This window comes from Coturnix japonica, chromosome 12, assembly GCF_054131305.1.
Source record: "Coturnix japonica strain WE chromosome 12, WE-NBRP24, whole genome shotgun sequence".
Classification (NCBI taxonomy): domain Eukaryota; kingdom Metazoa; phylum Chordata; class Aves; order Galliformes; family Phasianidae; genus Coturnix; species Coturnix japonica.
In genome coordinates this window covers 14,186,359-14,207,023 of record NC_140674.1, presented here as the reverse complement: position 1 = coordinate 14,207,023, position 20,665 = coordinate 14,186,359, and the positions used below count along the sequence as shown (strand labels likewise).

The window sequence follows — 20,665 nt, the reverse complement described above, 5'->3', positions numbered from 1 at the left end:
GAACAAATCCACATTGCCAAAAGGGACATAAGTGCTCGTTTTCATCAGGGTGGCTGTATTGCGATACCAATTGAGACAGCGTCCTTCCATTTTATGAAAGCAATCTAGTTTATAAAACCCTAAACCTGAAAAACCTTCTGGAAAAGCTTTTGCTGTTTCAATAAGCGTGGCTTTCTAAAGGTTTTCCTACTCTAATGTGGACCTGGGGTATGGTGGCACCATGAGACTGAAAGTGAACACACAGGAGGTGACTCCAAGTAGTGCTCTTGAAGAGGAGCAAGATGTTGAAGGGGAGATAAGGTCACTCTTCAGAAGCACGTGTTGATTCAGAATATTGAAATCACAAATAGTGGTAACAGAACGGAGGTTTGGTTTGACACGTTAAGTGTCTTTACTAGTCAAGGTGATTTTTAGTGATCCATATCTTGTTATAAGGGAATGAGAGTTCTAAAAGGCATCATATGAGGCAGAGCTTACATCTAAAATTACTTTCTTGTACACATTAGATATTCAAAGAAACTTAAGTTTTCAGACCTCACGGTAGTGTAAAAAAGCTTTGGAAATGTGCTCTCTTTACAAACAGCCAAGAAGGGGGAATTGCTATATATACTAACACTTACTGTGTCAGGTTTTTAAGCCAATCTTATCAGCTTTGGGGTGGACTGATGATTTCTTACTTTAAGACTGGAAGGCAGGTCTCTATAAGAGAGATGAATGTTGTCTGGGTTTTGTTGGGTTGGGGTGCCCTTATGTTTCTGTAGAGGTTTTAAGCTTCTACGTGCCACTTTAACTGATTTGTCAGAATGTTTTGTTTACACAGAAGTATTCTGAATCTGCTACTGAACTTTGGTTCAGAATAGCTATAGAAGAACAAGTTGTTCTGCCATACCTCTTCTGCAAGCACCTCATATGCACGCAGCTTCATTCCAAAATGCACATGCCTTTTTTGACTTTGTTCAGGCTGTATTGGAAGGTGGAGCAAACTAAAGCGGGGAGGAAAAATTCTCTTGTTTTTCCCAAAGTAAATTGATCTGCATTGGGCATCTTTTCTGCGGGTGTTTGTCTCTTGAAGTTATTACCTGAGCGGGCAGATCTCAAGTTGTGCATCTGGCTGTGACAACCTGAAACTTTTGCCGTTCATTTTAATTGAGGGGCCAGTTTTCTCAACTTCTGTGCCCCGTTTGGCACGTGGTCCTTTCATATGACCAGGCTGGTGAGTGGTGGAATGTGCTTGTGCCTGGTTGCGTAAGGGACTGACACAAACGAATGAGGTGACGAAGCTGATGTTCCACCTGCTGTACAGCTGCTGTTTAAATAAAGATGTACCCCTGATCCCAAAAGCATTTACCCATGGCAAGGGTTGGCAATGCCAGGTAACATGTAGATTGTTTCACTTGGCTTATATAAAACAGGCACAGATTTCAGTGAGCTGGTGCCGGTGCTGCTGTTCTGGGTGGGCAGCATGACATTGCCAGTGGCCACAGCCCTGACAGGGCAGTAGGACTTTCAGCAGCAGCTGGTGCTCTGCAGCAGGGCCCGGGCTTGCAAAATGGCTCATCCCCACAGATAGAAGGGCTGTAAGGAGTGTGGGTTGAGCAGCTTTCCCTATTGATGAGGAATCCTCTCCTCTTTGTTCTAAGTGCCTTTCCTTCCCTTTCTTAAAAAGCACTAAATTGAACAAAGTGCTGGCAAATCCTTGCTTTTGGGCACTGGACCTTGGTCTAGAAGGCAGGGTGCTGGTTAAACAGTAACAGGATCATTTGGCTGGGTTTTGGCTTAAGAGTGATGAGCAGCAATGGATTCTGCTCCCCAGTGCCCAGGGCTGAGCTGCTCTTGGCAGCTGAAAGACACACCCAAGTTGTTGCCACAAGGGTAACAAAACAAGGGTATTTACTTCTTACCTACAAGCTTGGACCCTTTTCATGTAATCGATGACCATAAGTCAGCAAAACAAAAGTTTATAGGCTTTGGGTGGATCATATGGGGAAAATATCTTGGTTGGCCTGGCTATTTCTTGAAGTGGTTTTCATGGGTAGAGCTGCTCCTTGCAGCAGCCTGAAGACAAGAACTGTGCACTATTCTATGCTGTTGTACTGTGTTGAGAAATTCTTCTTCGTCATGTACCTGGGCAAACGTGACATGCTCTCATCTAATGGGACTGACCGGTTGGTACACGGTTACTGCTCAAACAGGAAGTTGAACTGGGTTAAAAGCGATAACTTTAGCCATTAGCATGTTGAGTAGGACAGAGATTGCCTTCATCTCGTGTCAAATGTTTGCTGATGCTTCTATGGACTAAGGAGATGACGTGGCAGGATGATCTTTCCTTCTTAGTTTGCTTTATGGCCAGCTATTGAGAAACATAATGGACTACTTTGTAAGTTACAGCTTCTGTCCTAAACCTTGCATAGCTGATCCCTGTGAGTTGGCCTGGAGGGACTTCTTGAGATTCATCTGCTCTGTGTTCCAATCTGATCCCCTCTGGACCCTGTGGCACTTGAGAGTATAAAATGTGTTGAAATTCAGTCAACGCATTCAGAAATGGTGACTGAAAAGTGATAGAAAGAGGGAATATATATCCTAAATATCTTAGTAGGTAAAATCCACTACAATTTAGTATAATCTTGGTGATGGTAAAACATAATGGTGAGGGAAATACATTTGGAAACTGCTGCATGAGAGAGCAAGGGCAGTGCTGCATCAAGCTTATGGAGAATTGACTAAGTTTCTCACTAATTTTTTCCCCACTATCTTATTAACATTTGAACTGGAAAAAGTCACGTGGTTTGAAAAAGCCACAAACAACCAAGAAGTCTCAGCCAGTTTTCACTATAAGGAGTGGTGAATAGAATTATAGGACCTATCCAGAAACTGTGCTTTGGAGTTGGCTGTTGGATTGACTGCAGGAAGGAGCGATGTGCCTGGGCTGGATGTAGCACAGCAGTGGTTCCGGTTTGAGAACAAAGTAGTTCAAGTAGATCCTCTGCCTCAAACTGAGATGTGTTGATTCAATCTGCTGATTAGTAATACATAAGAGGCGAACGAAAGGTTAATTTAACAGAAGAAAACAAACATTAACATGAGCAGGGGATTAATTTGAAGCTTGGAAGGAGGTCAGTGCAAATAGTGGGATTGCGCAAAGCTGGTTGAAACATTCCCCACTGTCAGTGGTAGAGACTGCTACTGCACAGAGCTCAAAACCAGAGCGTGGCTGGCAAATGGGAAGGAAGTTATTTTGTGTGTGTGGGGGGGGAAAAATTAGAAAGAAACAGGAAAATGCACGTCCTGTTTTTGAGAAAAAAATAACTCCTGAACACCTTCCCCCATTGCCCCCAATGAAACTGTTCATAACCTGTTCAGAATCTAAACTTTCTAGTTCCTCTTCAGATGAAGAAAAACAGTACAGCACAAAAGTTCCTTCACATTCAAAACACAAAAATGTGGTCTAATAAACACGCACAAGTTTTTGTACAGCACAAGTGAGTTCCATAAGGATTTTCTTAATGCTGGCAGATACTGTCTGATATGCAGCATTTTGACATAGATGAGTTGTGCCACCATCTATGCTTTCTCTGTTTAGGGAACCTAACAACCCTCTGCCTTCCTCTGGGTTTTTCCCATCCTCTCTGCTGTCTAACTGAGCAGTTCTGGCAAGTTGTCAGTCTGAGGTCTTGAAGTGTAACACTTTCCTGCTGAGTTAGTATCTCCTCAGCCTCTACCTCCTTCATTTCCTCATTGCCTGCACCCTGCAGATGGGCTCCTGAGGTGCTGGTGTGAGTTACAAGCTCCTGAGAAAATCTGTGGGTGAATAATTAACACCGGTGTAACACTGAGCTGCCTTTTCCCCTCCCTGGAACTGAGTGGTGGCAGTAAATATTTCCCTTTTTAGCTTGTCATGCCCATCCTAAGGAGCAGATCTCCTTGACTGGGATCTCGCTTTCTTTTTAGTTTTCTTTTACCTTCTCTTTCTGAGGGTAGAAAATGCTCAGCTGCAAATGAGAGGTGGAACTGCAGAGGAGGAGCTGACCTTATCCACCTTTCATCTGGTTATATTCCTGCTCAGAGGAGAAAAAGGCTTCTCAATTGTAAGAAGGTAAAGTGAGTCCTTTGGGCTCAAGCTGGTGCCAGGATAAAACCAGCAGCAAAAAGCAACCCGTGGTTTGGGGTCTGGTTTGAGTTTGCAGAGAGTCATTCAGAGCTAAGTCATTCAGGCTGCTTTACAGCAAGGTTTAAGTGAGTTGGAAGTGATGATGGAAAGAAGGAGACCGGGTGAGGTCCCTTCTAGTCAAGAGGTCCCTTCTAGTATGTGATAGTGTGAGTTCCTCGTGAGTTTTTGACCCCATGGGTAACAAGCAGTGGGTCTTTGCTGTCTTTCTGCTCTCAGAAAGTGGTACAGGGGGGATGGAGGAGATGCAAAATGGCTGTGGAAATGCCACCTTGCACCCTCCCCACTTATTACACCAGCAGTCTCAAGTGAACTAATTCTTGAAGATTAGGGAAAACAAAAAGTAAACACCTCCCATGCTTTCTCTGCCTCAGCTTTCTCTTCTCGTAAGCGGTGCCCTGGAAACCTCCTCCCGGGTGTTGTGCAGAACTTACTCACCCTCAGTCAGATGTGTACTGTGACAGTGATGGCTGCGGAAAGACATGAATGTTGGTGAGACCAAGAGGAAGAAAATGGGAAATACCCAATGTAAGTGCAAGTAAGAAACAGAACCAAAAAAGTCCTTTGATCTCAAGCTTCTGTGGTTTTCTCTTTATTTTGCTTGCTCACGTTCCTTGGAGGATTTCTGGAGGAGCTCCAGAATTCAACCCAGCATCACCCCTGATGAGACCCACCTTGAGAGCAAGCAGAGCATGTCCCCACCGGGCTCAGTGTGTGGGGAGAGCTGCGGCCGTGGTGCAGGCAGCTTATCTGACTGCATGAACCAGTTCCTAAAGTGATGTATGTGAAGCATGGCCAAGCAGATTAAGTATTTCCTCTACTGAGTGGTATTTGTTGTATCGTAAAGCTGGAATGGTTCCTAGAAAGCATTAAGATACAAATAATATTAACCAGAACTGAGAGAGAACAGCCAGTCGCTCAGGAATGAAAGAAATACGCTGCAGTGTGAACAGGGCACTAGGAATGAGGCTGGCTGTTTCCTACTAAATTTCTTTGTAAATTGTACTGGGTTCCCAGGGAGATGCCATGCTAATCACATGCAAAGTGCCATTCCTCTGTTTATTTTCATGGTGTATTTACCTGAATGGTAACGCCTCCTCCCCTTCCCTCTGATACAAAACGTGCTTGTTCACTCACGTGAGTGCTTGTAAGACCAAAGGGGCAATCAACCCTCGTAATCTGGGCTGTCATGGAATAAATCACCTACTGGGCTAAATCCCTGTCAGCTTGTCCTGATCTCACCTCATCCTCATCTGTGTTCACACGTGCAGTTGCTCGCTGGCAGCAGTGTGTAACTTGCTTCCCTCTCCTGCAGCTTAACTGAGAAAATCCTGCAAGAGCAAAGATAGAAATTGCATTATGTTGGTGGGCCTTGGCATGTAATTTGGGCAGAAGGTCAGTGCTGGCTCCAAAAGAATACATTCTCTTCTATCTACATTTATTCCACTATAGCTTGGGGAAACTGTGTGCTTTGGTTTTGTTTCATGTTGAATAGATTTACGCCATCACTTTTGTGTTTTGAAGTAGTTTCTCCAATGGTTTCAGCAGGTCATTCCCTCAGCAGTCAGGAGAGAGACAAATTACTGAAAACCACTGTGCTTTTGTGGATTTTGTTTTCTTTTAATATACTGAAAATACAGGCGAGGGACTTGGTACTAACAGAGGTCCTGAAGCTACCTATGAATTTCTGAAGTCTTTCCTTTGCAGATGCTGAATTGAACTTGACAGTAGTTTTCCTTGACAAGCATTGAAATGGAAAGTCACAGGGTGCCATGAAAGGGCTGCGTACAGATCCGGAGGGTCAGGGCAGGTTCAGGGGATGCACACGGAATGAGATCACTTCATCTTCTTTGATCAGTAACTGCAAGTAGTACTTTCCCAGGGCACATTTGCAGCGATGGCTGCCTCCCTAACAGCAGTAGTTACTTGCATTCACTACTTGGCATGTGCTCGCATCATGACCTGCTTTTTTGGAGGTTATTGCAAATAAATGAGTAAAAGCCCTGGGCTTTGCTGTCTAAATGGTTCATTAAATATTGTTTCTCAAAAAGGTGCTCCTTGTACCAAAGCAGTCTCTGGTGTTCTCTGTTGTCTGGGGCATTGCAACCCTGTGAGGAGAGCTATGCAACGTCAGTGCAATGCTTTGACCTGGTTACAGTAAATCTTAGTAGGTGCGTTTGTAAGGACAGGCAGTCTGTTCAGGCAGAGGGGATCAGTGCTCTTCCTGGTCTCTGATTACTCCTGTAATGCCTCTGCTCAGCAAGTATAGCTGCATCTGTGTGCTTTGAGAGAGGACAGGCGTTTAGCCTTCAATTGGAGCATCTCATATTTAGAGCAAGATGTGTACAGAGGGACCTTCCAAATTCCTTCTCTGTTGGCTGACAGAAGTACTTAGGGGGGTAGCTGTGGGGATTTCCCATCATGTTTTGGCTGAGATATCCAAAGAGAGATCCAAAAGAAAGGCAGGGATATCAGGAGGTCAACATAAAGCCGTCTCGCACTGCTGAAAGGAGCATTAAGGCAGAGATGGGTTTTGTTCAGCAAGGGCTACCTCAAATGAGGGAAGGCTACGTAGAGTTACTGAGCTGGTGGAATCCAAAACCTAGATGCAGCACTTGATATCTTAACGCAAAATGCTTCTTTTCCTGTGCTAACTTTGGCATCAATGAGCTTGTTCATCCTTTTCCGGGTGCTTCTGGAGTGATGATTAACAGTGGAGAAGGGCTGGTGCTTGAAAGGGATGTTGTGCATTGATCTGGTGGGCAAGCATCTCAGGAGGGTGGTAATGTGGGTGCAAAGGAATGTGGAAGGGCAAGGCTCTCTAACCTAGAGAGGTTTGAGCTCGGCCCCAGGCTGGCAGAATAATCATTAGTGTCAACATCTGGCCCATCAATTCTTCCATTAGAAACACAGTTCTTTGTGGGATTTTAATATCTTGGCTATTTCGGATCACACTGAGAAACAGCATGGCCCTGCGCAGGCGCTCAGCATGGATGCTGTAGTTGTTTGCAATGTCGACATATATAATAATAATTTATTGCATTGCAGTGAGAATAGGCAAAATGGGAAAACCAAGCCCCTACATAGTAGGAGTTCTTTTCTATCAAGCAAGCTGTAGGAGCAATGTTCTAGCAATTAACTGTAACCGCAAGAGAGTAGCTGGTGTGGGGAGGGATTTGAGCAAAGAGGTGTTCTGGGGCTCAAGCTGTATATTGAAAAAACAGGGTTCCTTCATGATGAGACCAGTTCAGATGCTTTTCTGAAGCTCTGGTGGAACACTTGCATCCATAGATAGGCACAAAGTTAAGGCGGTCTCATTTGCAGCTTGGCTGAGGAGCCAGAGCTTTCCGAGGGCAGGAGTTGCACGTGTGTGTGTGTGTATGTGTATGTGTGTCTATGTATGCAGCATCTCTTCAAAACAGGATCTGATTTAAGAGAGTATTTCTGTACAGGAAAGCACGTTAAGTATATGCTTAAGTCTCCCGGAAGTCAAAGCAACTTAAGCACATGTTAAAGTTAATCATGTAATTAAGTGATTTTCTACATTGGCCTGGATCTGAGATTGCACATAAGGCTCCTTTGAGTTGGGATTCACAGCCCTGTTTTGTAGCTCCATCCCAAGACAGGTGCTGGCTTATTTATTTTTAATTCCTTTCTTTAAAGATGGCCTGTTTTGGCCTTACAGCTCGGCAGGTTATTGGAAAAGATGATGTGAAAAGTCAGAGCGCTCTGAGCAGTGCAGTCCTTTAGAAATGACTGAGAGAATTTGTACCATTCATTTCAAAAGGGCTCAGTAAAATGCAGTAACAAGGATGTTTTGCTGAAGGATACTGTTGGAACTAAAATGCCGTCTGGTGTGATCAGAATGACAGCCTGCTTGAAATTGGTGTGGTGTAATGTGCTACTATAGATTGCTTTCCTTTAATGTCACTTTTTTTTTCCTCCTTCATGAAGTCGTCTTGCAATGAGTGGGATGCTTGCAGCGTGGATTTGAATGTGATATTGTGTAACAAGAATAGTAAGGAGGTGCACTGTATAATATTAAAGTGGAAAGTTACTGCCCAGAAGGGAAAGGTAATGATTTTTTCCCCCCATAAAAGCACTGTTCTCCAAGCACTTACAGGTTTCCCTGTATGTGAGGTTTATTTACTTAAATTCCCATTCAGGTGAATTTACACTTTGGTTCTGAATTGATTTTTTTGGCAGAACATTGCACTTATAACAATAGACAATGCTAATATGTAAGTTCTTTGTAAGAAGACTATCGTTTTGCCTGGAAATAACAGCGTGATTTGATGAACGCTTGAGTGTTGCTAATGAAAAAGGGTGGGAGAGGAAATTACATTTAATAAGGAGTTTAAGTGACAATTTTCTTATAGTATGCCACTGTGTTTAATTTTAACAGAATAGAGAAACCAAAGGTGTTTGCAAGGCAGGTGCAGTGCAGCTGGGTACCATAAGCTTTCACTGGGCTACTTTTTCACATGCTTCAGTGCATAACCCTTGTCCTTGTGCTTCCACAAGTCAATGCTTCCCAATGGCCAGCAGCCTGGCCGGCAGCGTCCCTTGCTGTCCATGGAAAGCCTCACAGATGCAATCCTTGCATCGTTTCAGCCCTTGTTTGCAAAGCACCGTCTGTTCTTGTGTACCGTGTCCCCACTCGGCCTGGCTGGGAATGAACCCTTGTCTTGACCGGCTGCATCCTCTGGTAGGAAGGCTGCCAAGCAACTTCCAGCTGAAAACATGGTTTCTTAAGAAAGGGAATTAATTACTTTTTGGCTTGTCTTTTGGACCTCTGGCCTCCAGACCAGGCAGATCCTCTTTCTAGTCTTCAGTGTAGTAAGTCCTCCCTTGACAAGACCAGCGGTGACACTATGTGCTTTTCTAATTGTATCCTGTCTCTTGTGTTGGCCCAGACAAAAACTGCCAGTTCCAGGTTGCTCTAAGGAAGGTGTTTGCTCATGTAATGGTGCCTGCATGACTCCAGTTACTGAGAAATATCCTCAGCAAATGATTACAGTCCATTTTAAGTGCCACTTTCACACGAGAAGGATGTATCTGAGCTTTCCTCACCCCTTGTGACGTGGAGCTGGAAGCTTGTTTAAGCAATGCTACATCTACTTGGTATATCAATGCAAGTTCCTTTGGTTCAGGTGTCCATTAAAGCAGACCCGTCAGTTCAGCAGATGGGCTGTACCTGATTTTTTGAGGTCTAAGGACATTGGCCGAAGATACCAGCATTGAGCTGCTGAGAGGTGCTCTACAGGAGTGTCTTGGCAGATTCTAGATGAGACACGCCATGGGCTCCACCTCCTGTTCATGAGTATCTGGGTGACACCCTATTATTTCTGCCTCTGGTGCAGGTTGCGAGTGGTCTGGTTTAAAGCATGATTGATTGCAGGGGGCTGTAACCAAGTGTGATGGGACAGCATAGCTTACAACTTCATCCCTTGGGCTGCGGGAGGCGGGTGGTGGTGATTGCTTTTCTTTTTCTCTTTAAATTATTTTTTGGCGAGGTGTCATTCTTGAGATTGCATTTTACCTTCCTGCAAAGAGGGGATAATGCTTCCCATCTCAGGGCTGCAGGGAGCTGGTGCACCACTGCAGCTGAACGATAGCCGAGGTGCAGCAGCTGCATGCACTCAGCCCTGTGCAAATGGGGGAGGCAAAGTGCTTCAGCTGAAACCACTGGGAAGTCAATTCACCGAAATCTGCTAAGCCACAGCGACTCTTGATTGCAGTCACTTTGGTATTTAGAAAGTGCTCTGGTGTCTGAGAAGACAAATGCGTTGTGGGGTTTATTAGCTTTAATTTAAATGTTTTCAAAATACCGGAGACTTCTGCTGGGAAAAAAAAAAAAAAAAGTAAGAGGTTTGGGTTTTCTTAATGCTATCACATCAGCCCTGGACATGGTGCAGACAGCTGTGTGGTTACTGGGGACTTGCCACCTTAGCTGTAATATTTTTGCAGGCTCGGCTCAAAGTGTAATTGTATTGAAGCACTTTGTAGCCCTACAGTGAAGGGAATGTTAAAGGGTTTGCACAGTCTGGCTTAGAGTTTCTGAGTTTAAACAGTCTAAAATGTTCTTGGCATGCTATTGCGAACAGCTGCTTAGACACATGCATTGTCATATAACTAGCACTCTTCATTTGCTTCAGGCATCATCATCTTTCATTAGAGCAGCAAAAACTCACCTGAATCCACCACTCTGCCTCCAAAAATAGCAAAGGCTTTTTGTGCCATTTTATAGTCACATCACTGGTAAGGAAGCTGTGAATTGAATGTGATTCTGTGTCCAGCTCAGAGAAAGGGCAGGGCTCTGAGATCTGTTTGGGGCTCTAGCATCACTTTTACTGCTGGGATGCTGCAGTGATGTGAACTGCATTTGTCCTGAGGAGGATAAGAAATGGCAATTTGGGTGGTATTGGTAGTAAAACACAAGCAAACAGTGAAAGACCATCTCCTCCTTGGCAATGTTGGACCTCTTGCCTCTGTGTGCTGTAACCAGAGGGGAGCAGCAGGTCCTGCTGGGGTGGTGGGAGGCCTGTCTTTCTCATGAATTTATGGCTTTTAATTTCTATGAGGAAGAAGTAGGCTTTCTTTAACAGTGTGGCAGAGATGGGTTGATGGTTGGACTAGATGATCTGTGTTTTTTTCCAACCTGTATGATTGTATGACCAAATGCTCAGTTGGGCTGCTCATGCATGCTGTCCCATCACTGTTCATTGCTCTCGAGGAACGCATCCTGCACAGCACAGCAGGTATTCACCTCTTGAAGAATTGGTTGGGCAACCAGCTCACCTCCAAGGAAAAAACACTCCTCATCCTGGCCCTTAAGAGCAGCCAGGTTGGCCCTAATCCTCCCATTGCTCCTCCTCTGGCTGCTCTGAGAGAGGGCTGGTGGCTCCCAACAAGTTCCAGGCACATTAGTCACTGATTGCAAGACCTTTTGTTTTTATTGCAATAGCATTTAGACAGTGGGAGCGAGGAGCATGTCCAAGCTGCCGGCTGGGAGTGGGGTGCTGGCAGGGCACCCATGTTGGGGCAGGAGGTGACACCCCATGGGGACCGTGGCTGTGGCTGGTGCTGGCCCTGCAAGGCACTGGGTGATCCTGTGGGCACGGGATGTGACTACTCGGTGGGGCATGTGTGGAAAGCAGCCCAGCTGGCAGTGGGAAGGAAGCATTCACTCTTTCTCCTGACGGCCCATAGCTTATTTTTGCTAATCATTCCAGGCCACAGGAATTTTGTATTTTACTGATTTTTTTTGTCGCTGGTGGTTGTTCTTTTTCTTCGCGTATTTTTTTCCCTCTTCTTTCTTTTAATTGTTGGAGCTGTTTTTAATCTCTGACCATAATAAAGCCACACTGTTAACACAAGCAGCAGGGTAGCTGGAATCGCAGCTGTACTACAAGCTCTGCTTTTAATTTCAGGCTGTTATTAATGAGGCTAGAAACCTTCCCCTCCCCCGGCCAAGTTTCAGCTGTGTATCTTCATCCAAGCAACTCAATGGCTACTTCTGAGCATCCCCAGCTCCATTTGAATCCATTGGGCGAAAGGAAGAAGACAGTATTTTGGCATAGGAAAGCTGTGAGTGGCAGAACTGGTTGAAGAGGTTCCTGGTTGAGTGCAGGGAACTCAGCACAGGTAGAGAGATGTGACCGGTCCTCCCAGTGAATTGTAGCTGCTTTGGCTGGGTGACATCTGGTTCTGCAGTGCCTTGGCCTGCTCCTGGCTATGTGGTCCTGCCACCTGACCATGCATTTTTTGCATGAGCCTAAGGTGCTGGTGCAAGGGAAGGGATGGGATATAGCATGTTTGGCAGAAGGCGAGGACAGGAGGAGTGGCTGGATGAACTCGTTGCTGCTGAGTAATGGTGAAAGCTGGAAGATGACAATTTTGAAACGGGTAAAGGTGAAGCTCTATCACTGTCCTGTAATTCAGAGCATGCAGGTTGTTGAGGCCAGTGATGTAAGATCCAAAGGCAGATTGGATGATTCCATGCATGTAAAGAATTACTTCAGTGCTAATGACTATTGGCAAGGGAACAAAATAAAACTGGAAGCTCTATTAAACCTCCTGACTCAGGTTCTGGTTAGTCTTTATCTCTTGGACACTGGAATGGGATACCATGTGGGTCACAGCGCTGCATACCTGCCATGGAGGTTTTGCATCATCCTTCAAGGGGTCAAGAACCAGCCAAGGTCAAGGATGAGACACTGGAAGAAATGGACCAGGGTGTCTGTTCCTTTAAGGGTTCTTGCCTAATTCCTAGCCAGTTCTAGCATGGTCTTGCTTGGGATCCTGGGTGCCCACAGGAAAAGTCTGTTGATTGCTGAGGAAGCAGCAGTGGCAAAAAGCTTTTATCTTTTAGCACATAATATTATAATTGCCTCCTGGATATGGAAGTCCCAGACTGCTTTTGAAATTGCTGTGATGGACTTAGAGGTTGTCAGGACTAGTGAAGAACTCCCAGTGCAGTCCCACACTTCTGTTTCTGGCCCAGCTGTGCTACAGAGGGCGGGTATCGCTGTGCTGAGGTCACATAATCCTTCCAGCTCCAGCTGTGTGCACCGAAGGCCAGGTTGCCTTTACAGCTTGAGTGCTGCTAAGCCTGGGAAACAGCCCTTGATGACTGTAGCTGGGGTGGGCTGGTTCAGCTTGCTCCTTTTGCCCCGTGTGGGAGCAGCAGGGTGTCTGAGCCTGTCACACTGCAGTGCGTGCACTCGCCTTTTTCCTAGACAGATCGATTGGATTTCCAGTAAAGACAAACAGAGTCGGAAGTAGAAAGGCATTGAGCACGCAGTGCTGCCCTCCCCAGCCCCGCCGGCTGTGCTCAGCTCCATATACGGCAAAAAAAAAGGAACAGGAAAAGGGAGTGCAGCGTGAATACCAGACATACAATGCATTCCTCGCAACTGCACACGCGGAATTTGCTTTTCCCCAGAAAGTGAACCCTCTGTGCATCCATTGAGTCACTCTGTGCTGCTTAGCAGGGAGAGAGAAGCCAGCATCGAGCTGGCTCCAGCAGCACTTTGTGTCTTGTCTAAGTGAATTCCTTTTCTGTAAGGGTCTTCCCTTTGTTGTTGGAATACAGGAGGGAAAGGGGTTGGGATGATGAAGGGGAAAGGAGCCAGATTGTTTTGAAACTCACTGTAACTCCTGGCAAGCTACAAGCAGGTAGACTGCGATTACATTTATTTTCGTGTCTTGGTTGTCCAAAAAATCAATGTTGATTCATCATTAGCCTCCGTCTTTAAATTATATATTCCCTGAATAGCATCATCCACTTAGTGGTGGGTGGAGGGTAGATAAGGGAATCGATCCCTATGCTTCATTCATGCTCTGGCTTCAGCTTTCCCCTGTGATGGCTGCATGCATGAATGGCCTGCTGCTCCAGGGCTCTTGCGTGAGCTTGGACCCCAGGTCTGAAGCAGTAGCCCTATGTTTATTTAACAGGAGTCTTGATTTCTCCCAGTTTGCATGAGTTTTGGAAGTTGTGGTTTGTTAGCCTCAGCTTTGGATCTTCTTGTGAGTTTGAATGAGGAAGGTCAGGCCAGTCCACCACCTCTCCTGGTTTGCCGCTGACTCATCGTCTGCAGACACCGCCTATAGGTCACAGGAGCCGAACTACCACTACAGGTGCAGTGGTTTCCTAGATTGTTTAGAAGGCAAATTGTGGCTGGGAAGCCACAGCAGGGCAAATTGCAGCGCAGTCTGCAGGTGGGCTGCCTGCAGCACCTGGTGCCATGCTCACAGTGCGAGCACCTCCAGCCAGTTCCATCTGCATTCACTTGCCAAGAAGAAGCTTTTCCCAGACCAGGGGTGTGATCTGCTTCCTGGTGCACCTTTCCTTCAGTGCTGTTTGCATTTTTTGTGGTCAGAAAGCTGGGAGAATAGAGTGACCGTCACTTGGTCGGCAGGTGTTTCTGGTGGGGGAGAAAACAGCCTCACAGCTTTGAGTCATGTTTTATTGCCTTGGGCTCTACATGCCTGGAAAGCAGCTCTCTGCTGTCTCTTCATAGGTCTTGTGGAGGTGATGATGTGCCTTAATTCCACATGCTCCTTTCATCTAAATGCTGCACTGTGCTTTCCCATCTAGAGGATGGGCTGTGACAGCACCCAAACGAGGCAATCTGTGTAGCTTTGTGAGATTCCCATCTGTTTCTGTAGTTGACATCTGGGTTATTCCATGTTACTTGCCTTCATGCTTTCCTGTAAAACCAGGCATGTTATTAGGACTCAAAATAGTAGCTCCTCTGGGCCATGTTGTAATAGGAGGGTGTTTCATGATGACAAGTTCCAGCACTGCAGAAAAGCAATGCTCTTTTATATATGCAAGAAAATAGCAACAGTCTGCTGGCAGGTCATGCATGGCTCAGCTCTTTGAACTTGTACATTACCAAGTGTATGCTGTCTCTGTTCTCCAAGACTGTACTTTGCAGTAAGCTCTGTAAATTATCCAGCGAGGATAATAGAGGAGTTTGTGATGGTAGAAGAAAGAGGAATGAATGGCAAATTTATGCTAATGAAAACATCTGTTGAGTATTCTTGCCACTCATTCCTCATCCATCCTCACACACATCCGGAGGTTGTTTAAAGCCAGGTGGAGAAAGGAGGCTTGAGGTTTTTTCTCTGCCTATACCCTCGGCTCTTGCAAATGTGTAGCTATGTGTGCAAAGCCAAAACATTTGGGGTAGAGCTGACTGGTGTCATTTTTTGGCTCCTATTCACATATGTACATTCTTGACTTAACGGCGCTCTGTGTGCATTAGCCAGAGCTTGCTGGAAAGTGGGCAAGCTTGGTGAGTGTTGAGTTTGGGGTGCCACAGTGCTTTGATGGTGTGAGATCTTTATGATGGTGCTGATATGGATGGTGGCTGCTGGTTGTGTGCAGAAAGCATTTGGAGGACTAAAGGCACTGCCCAGACCTTACTAAGGTGAAGTGCAACTGGTAAATACTTCTGTAAGTGTTGAGATGTGTTTGTTTCCAGAATGTTTACTTCTTGCTGGGGGGAAAAAAAGTAAATAATAAATAAGAAAACCCAGCAACAATAAACATAAAGTAAGCAGCATATTTGCACCCTCTAAGTGCGAGAGAGCGCTGAGCTTTTGTTGCCTTGTCCATATTTATGTTTTTTGTGGTACTGCCTGAAGGTTTCTTACCAGAAGTAGGGCTGTCGCTATTAGAGAATCCTGTAAAGCAGTAGCAATAATTGTACAGTGTTCTCTACTGCTATCAGTTTTATAATTATTCATAGATGTTTTTTAAGAGCCGTGAGGGACTGCCTCGCCACACACCATTGATTTTGCTAATAAAATCTTCTATTTTAACGGTACCTTTCATTGGAAAAACATCAACTGCTCCATAAAATTAAGACTCATAATACTGTAGGATGGAACAGTTTCCTGTGTTCTTCACAGAGGGATTGATTGAGATGGATTTATTTGGTCACTTAACAGCCTTTAGACCTTGCTGTATGCCCAGAGCCTGTGGAAGGGCTGCCCAAATTGCTGTTCTCTGCTCTGCTTTGTTGTGCAGAATGCCACTGTACCATTATATATTCCTTTCTCCCTCTAAGGCAGTGATCAGTGTTGAACTTGCAGTCAGGAAGTCAGTGCTGTTGTGTTGCAGTTGGCAGGCTGGAGCGTACCCTTAGTTCAGCTGGTAAAATTCAGGAGATGACACGACCGTGTATTTTAGTGTATTTATTTATTTAGAGAGCGCGCGTGTGTTGTATTTCAGGGACTGTTCCATTGTGGGTTCGTAGAGCTGAATCGGATTTAGTCTGACAGGAAAAGGCCCAGTTGTCTGTAGCAACCTGAAATTGATTCCCCCTCCCTGCCTCCTGAAAGCTGTTCCCTCTTGAATCATCCCTTTAATTTAATACAGCGAACAGGATGTCCCTGCGTGCTGAAACTTATAATTTCTTTTAATAACAAGTAACCCAGGCAAAAAAAAAAATCTGATTTGAGAAGCAGCTGCGATTCCATCCTTATTGCTGCTCAGCATCAGTGCTTCCCATTCCACCTCTATGCGCTTTGTGTCAGGCACTGGAGGCTGTCAGTGGCATTGGTTCCTTATTGCATTGGCTGCCGGGAACTTGTACCTGCATGCTCTGGTCACACTGGCTTTCCTGTCCCTTTGGCAGCGGGCAAGAAACCCTTTTTCCTTGTTCCCTTCCATGACTTGTCCCCATTGATGAGTTCTATATGAATGGAATGGAGAGCTTCTTGCATCTATGCTTGTGCCATTAGCGCAAGTTGCACCAGTCTGTGCTGTGAAACGCCTGTCTCTTCTTGGCTTGTTTTCTCAAAAGGAAAAAAAAAGTGCATGAAATAGATATGGCAGAGCCTTGGGCTGTGTGTTCACCTGCCGTCGCTTCCAGAGGAAGCCGTGTCACTCACCGTGCGCTGTGCGCGGCGCTTGTTGGGAAGATGTGCTGTTTAATCTTCCTGTTATTTTCACATCAGTCTAAAAATTGGTTTGTTTAATGTGTGTCAGCTGAACAGTTCACCAAATAAACTACCCAGAAAGGTTAATCTCCAATTCCATATTGCTTTTACTGTCAAATCCGACTGTTTCAAAGACAGCAATGAGTGTATCTCTAACGATAAATTTCAGACACAGAGGTGGCAGAAGCAGCTATGACTATTAGGTGCCAAAACTGATACTTAGAAGGCTTTTTTTTATCATTATTCTTATTCTTCAGAAAACTCCATATTTTGTTTATGGCTGTAGTACAAGTCTCAGAAACTGAACAGAGCTTGTGACTGTTCATCAGTAGCTGTTGATACTCATCTTGTCTGGATTTGATCTCTCTGTACTTTAATTTAGGCGTTAAATATCCTGAGTTAAAAACAAGCGTGCTTTTCCTCTTATCTGTTGTTCATAGAATCGCACAGTTGTTTGAGTTAAAGGCCATCTGGTCCTAACTGCCTGCACTGAACAGGGAGTTCTGCTACAGCTCCATCAGGTGTTAAAGCCCCATCCAGCTTGACCTTGGCTGTCTCCAGCGTTGGGGCACTCACCACCTCTCTGGGCAACCTGTGCCAGTGCCTCTGCACCCTTAGTGTAAAAAAACTTACTTATATCCAGTCTAAATGTCCCCTCTTTTAGTTTGCAGCCGTTTCCCTTTGTTCTGTTACAACAGGCCCTGCTATAAGAGTCTGTCCACTACCTTCTTCTAGCCCCTCTTTATCATTTTTGAGGACCACATTGGCCGTGAAGCATCTTCACTTATCTCCTTGTTTGCACACCTTAAGTGCTCCCCATCTTCTCAAAACCATAAGAAGGCAAGAAGAATGCAGTCCTGCATGGTTGCAGTCTGGTTTTCTACATGACCTGGCCTTCCTACATCACCAGCAAGTAGGGTAAACATTGCTTAGGGTCTAAATGAGCTTCCAAATGTCTCTATTTGCATTCCTCCCTTCAGCAGAAGCACTGCCCCAGAGCTGGAGCTGACCTGGCTGGGATATGTTGATGTTCCTTGACTGTTGTGTGGAACTTCTGACAGTGGGATATTTGTACACTTAAATGTTTCCTCCCAGAAGTATCAAAGGAGCTAAGGCCACTTTCCAACATGAACATGAAAGGCATTCACACACTAGTGCAGCAAGCATTGCCATGGAGAACAAAGGCTCTTGCTAATCACTCCTAACGCCTTTTAAGTTTATGCTTCATTTTCCCCCCTTTTTTCAGACAGCCTCCCAGAGTACTGAGACTTCAGCAACTGACTCACCAAATAATTAACAGAAGGACTCTATCTCTGAAACTTCTGAACACCTCTTTTAATTTTCTTAAACCAGCCAGCACCCTGGCCAAGTTCCAGTTTTGTGTAATTACATTTGACCTAGCTTAATCCCTTGGCAGTTTCAATTGCATGTGGTAGTCTTCTTGGCTCCCTGTCCCGAGCTGCCATTCAATACTACTTCATGGTTTTCAACAGCTGTTCTAATTCTGCCATAGAAATGGGTGTATATTCCTGGTGGAAGCACTCCTCGCATCTATATCCCTTGCTGAACCTCCATATCTCTCACTGGTATTTTGGGAGGTAATGTCTCTGATACTACAGGTGGTCCTGTGGAAATCATCAAAGCAATTTGCACTGTTAAAGATAGATGTCTGTTTGAACTTCTTCATTAGTTGGCCATCTACATTGCTGAGATTGAGCTCTGCTTCTTCAGTACAAGGCATTTATTGCTTTGTCTCCTCAGCTGCTGTGCGCTGTAGGGGCATTATTGGTGCAGGTATTTGTCTTTTAGCCTCGGAAACACCACTTCTGTTATCAAGTCTTTGCTAAATAGGAGCATGTCACTTTCCTGTGCTGACAGCAGTTGGGCTGTACTAGGAAGAGGGAAATGATTAAGAAAAGCAAAAGTCCAGGGCAGCTGAGAAGGACTGAAGAGAAAAATAAAAACCCCATGCCAAGTGGTATCCCCTACTAATGGGAGAAAGGGATTGTGACTGGATGGAGTACAAGAAATCATCCATTCAAAGGTGCTGTTGTGGCAAATTGATTGCTTACAAAACTAGGAAAGCAGATGTATTATCACTGCTCTCCCTTGTTGCTTGTTATCTCATGGAATTTGGAATGCTTTTGCTATTCAGAACTCTCCCCCTGTGTTTCCCAACACTGCTCGTATAAATCCTTTCTTTCTTCTTTCTCCTTTATCACCTTTTGTTCAGGAGAAAGATTCCTTTTTGCTATGCAGAGCATCCTGCAGACTGGGAGGTAGGGCATATGTTGTGCACGCAAAAGTTATTCCACCTTTCATTGAATCTGACTTCTTTCCTCTGGGTCTATCCCATAATTACACACGCTCAAATCTCAAAGTAGTCTTGTCTCTGTTGGTTTCAGTGACACCGAAAATAAAGTCACCAGTGGCGACATTAAGATTTGTCCTCTGTCACAATGAATAAAGTGCTGGAGCCATCTGATTTTGATGTGTGCTGGCTACTGCGTGGAGCTTGGCAGAACTTTATGCAAAGTCAGTGGTGCCCTGTTTGGTAGAATGAAGGTCTATCAAAAGCTTGTGGTGGTTGCTAGAGAAAATGTGGGTTTGAGTGATGGCATACGATGTATCTGCAGTCATTGATGTTGCTTTTGATGAAGATCTATTTGAACGTTCAGTAAAAGAGTGGAATAAATTGCAGTTCACGGTTGTTGGTTTATTACTGGACTCTTTGCATACTGTCCTAAACACAAATCTTCTCTTTTTCTTTCAGAGTGCCTTATAATTGGGTGTGTCTGACTGCGTCAGCCTTTGGATGTGAGCGCCTTCTCTTGAAGCAGCCTTGTGATATCCTTGCTGCCTGTTTTCTTGGGGTAAGAAAAGAAACACGCATGCAAAGACATGAGACTAAGAATGTGCTTTGAGCAACAGCAAAATGGCAAAGAAAGGGCAAGCCACACTGATGCCTCAGTTTGTGAATTCTGGCAACAGTGAACTTGTGGAGAGAAGGAACAAACTGTAAATCTGCTTGTTGTAAGTAAGACAAATTGCAGGCTTAAGTTGCAGCAAGAGAAATTCAGATGAGGTGTTAGTAAATGATCTTTTGCATCGAGAAGAGCTGGGCTCTGAATGGGCTGCCTGAGGAGCTTGTGGAGATTCAGTTGTTTGTTGGAAGGGTTTTAGAATCCTAAAAAAGCCTCATTGGTTGTGCTCATTGTGTAGTGGGGAAACATGTGGGAGGACTTCTGGAAGGTCCTTCTAGCCTGTTGAAGGTTGGAAATCAGAGAAGGTGAAATTTGTATCTTAACAACGTTATTCAAAACTGATAAGGTAAAAAGCAAAAAAAGCTCAGTGTACTCATGCAGAAGGAGCTGCTTGGTCTGGTGACGAGCTTCAGATCTATGGCTATAATCTTTGTTACATGAAAGGTGATGTCCTCCTCCTGGAGTGAAGTGCAAGCATGTGGAAAAGGAATTCAGCCCTTGGTCTTGGCATGTGATCTAAACCTGTGACACAAACAGGAGGTTGCACCAATTCTTGTTCCTCTGTAGTAAATTCCTTGAAGTTTGGGTCTCTTCTGTAATCCGTATTAAGGGTTTTCCCCTTATTCTCAGGCAGGTCATCGCATCTGTATAGTTCAGATGTGAGAGGGCAGTGCTAGTATTCAGGTATACTGAGCAAAATATAAACGATATGTGAAACACAAGCATGAGAACCATATGTTTGCTTTTCTCTTTGGTTCAAGGGCTGATGGGATGGCAGAGTTTCATATTTCTTTTCCTGTTCTTCTGTTCCTGTTCTTCCTTGTGTTTCTTTGTCCTGTCTTGACAGCAAATGCAGTTCAGGCTTTTTCTGTGTTCTGTGTTGAAACTGTGTCCTAAGGATGGCTGCTCACTCAGTCCACTTGCTTCTCCCTTGCTCACCCAGGAGCTGCAGGTGACAAACCTTACATGGGTCCAGGCAGCCCCAGTGCCTCTGTGTGACCATTGCCAGAGGAGCAAATTGAAGGCGCTTCATCTTCCTTGTGCAACCAAGAAGTGTAGT

The 20,665-nt window shown here is 44.9% G+C and overlaps 1 protein-coding gene across 3 annotated transcripts in view; it reads left to right on the top strand.

The window, feature by feature from the left end:
- The window catches only part of LPP (LIM domain containing preferred translocation partner in lipoma), a 274,991-nt gene that overhangs the window by 14,503 nt on the left and 239,823 nt on the right, over positions 1-20,665 (top strand). For all 3 annotated transcript variants that reach the window (XM_085513626.1, XM_015871614.3, XM_085513625.1), the window contains exon 2: positions 19,395-19,494. The gene's annotated coding sequence lies outside the window, so the exon portion shown is untranslated. The remainder of the gene's footprint in view (positions 1-19,394; positions 19,495-20,665) is intronic.